The 2,017-nt window shown below is 44.6% G+C and overlaps 1 non-coding gene across 1 annotated transcript; it reads right to left on the reverse strand.

Annotated features, from left to right (window-relative positions):
- Nucleotides 1-1,622: 1,622 nt before the first annotated feature.
- On the reverse strand, nucleotides 1,623-1,694 carry TRNAT-GGU (transfer RNA threonine (anticodon GGU)). The gene has a single exon. It is a non-coding gene; the product is annotated as a tRNA-Thr (tRNA).
- Between the last annotated feature and the right edge of the window lie 323 nt (nucleotides 1,695-2,017).

Genomic DNA, 2,017 nt, shown 5'->3' on the forward strand with positions numbered 1-2,017 from the left:
TCTTGCCTTTGTCTTGAACTGGGAATCTATTCAGGTACCAGGAAAGACACATCAATGACCATTAAGAGCCATCATAGCTCTGGGAGGATCTCCACCCCTCCAAACCCTATATAAACTGAGAGCAAACCCCGCTACGGTGTGTATTCTGTAAGGCGCCATATACAGTCTGTACCCCCCCCCCCAATTACTCTCTGTAATTGGATCTATTGGATGTGTCACACTGGTCATGCATGTCCTTATCTCTATTTTTCCTCTAAACAGACTTCTGCACGTCTGGAACAGGTAAATATCGCCCTCATCAACAATCCCTGAAAATCGCTATTCCTCACCTCTATTTTCCTAGCTCCTTGATTGTGTGTGCATTCTCATTTTATGTGGGATTTTATTTTAGTTTTAACATCTTTTTTATAAGTAAACATTTTAAACTATTTAAATCTGGAGACTTCTTTTTGACACTAGACCTTCATATTATTGGTGGAAAGAACCCTGCTACAAAAATAGCTCTCCCTAAGTCTCCCTTTTGCTAATTCCTCATCCAAAGAGAAGACAGCCAGGGACGGTTGCTCAGTGGTAGAGCATCTGCTTGGTAAGCAAAAGGTCCCAGGTTCAATCCCTGGCATCTCCAAAAAAGGGGTCCAGGCAAATAGGTGTGAAAAACCTCAGCTTGAGACCCTGGAGAGCCGCTGCCAGTCTGAGAAGACAATACTGACTTTGATGGACCAAAGGTCTGATTCAGTATAAGGCAGCTTCATATGTTCATATGTTCTGGTAACAATGTCACTTATTTGCATATTTAGTTTACATTACCAACCCAGAGGTACACCAAGAAATCATATTTTACACTTAGAATCACATCAGAATATGGGAAACATTTTGGTCAGGCATATAGAATTCATATTAGAGTTCATTTTAATTCCGATTGCTTCTTAACACGATAGCCACCAATGTCCTTGAAGAAGGTAATTAACTTCTCAAAGGGGCTATTGTTCTAATCACAAGCTGATGCATTTGCAGAAAGTTTTAAGTTTTGACTTCCTGGCAGCCAGTTATTTTAAGAGTCAAGAAAAAAAGCAGAGCAAGCACCCTCGACTGGACAAAGGAATGTGCCCTCTTGAACCTGTAAACCACAAGAAACTGGTCAGCAGAAGTATCCAGAGAAGTTTCTCCATAGTATATGGAGCCACTCTTGAGCAGCCAATCATGGTTTTTTGTATATGGACATATGAAGCTGCCTTAAATTGAATCAGACCCTTGGTCCATCAAAGTCAGTATTGTCTACTAAGACTGGCAGCGGCTCTCCAGGGTCTCAAGCTGAGGTTTTTCACACCTATGTGCCTGGACCCTTTTTTGGAGATGCCAGGGATTGAACCTGGGACCTTCTGCTTCCCAAGCAGATGCTCTGCCACTGAGCCACAGCCCCATTCATGGCTCTCCAGGGTCTCAAGCTGAGGTTATTCACGCCTACTTGCCTGGACCCTTTTTAGTTGGAGATACTGGGGATTGAACCTGGGACCTTCTGCTTCCCAAGCAGATGCTCTGCCACTGAGCCACAGCCCCATTCATGGCTCTCCAGGGTCTCAAGCTGAGGTTATTCACGCCTACTTGCCTGGACCTTTTTTAGTTGGAGATGCCAGGGATTGAACCTGGGACCTTCTGCTTACCAGGCAGATGCTCTACCACTGAGCCACAGCCCCATTCATGACTCTCCAGGGTCTCAAGCTGAGGTTTTTCACACCTATGTGCCTGGACCCTTTTTTGGAGATGTCAGGGATTGAACCTGGGACCTTCTGCTTACCAAGCAGATGCTCTACCACTGAGCCACCGTCCCTCCCCAAATTTGGGATGAAGCCCATTAAGGTATAAAATGGTCTGTATTTCTTGTACCCCACAGAAAACTGATGGGTTCCTGAGGGTCTTTCACTCTCTGTTCATACTTTCTCTCAATTAAATAAATAAATCAGATTCCTGGCGTCAGGACTTGCAGTGTGCTGCTTATTGAACGGGGAGCATCTCTGCC

Source organism: Heteronotia binoei, chromosome 16, assembly GCF_032191835.1.
Source record: "Heteronotia binoei isolate CCM8104 ecotype False Entrance Well chromosome 16, APGP_CSIRO_Hbin_v1, whole genome shotgun sequence".
Lineage (NCBI taxonomy): Eukaryota > Metazoa > Chordata > Lepidosauria > Squamata > Gekkonidae > Heteronotia > Heteronotia binoei.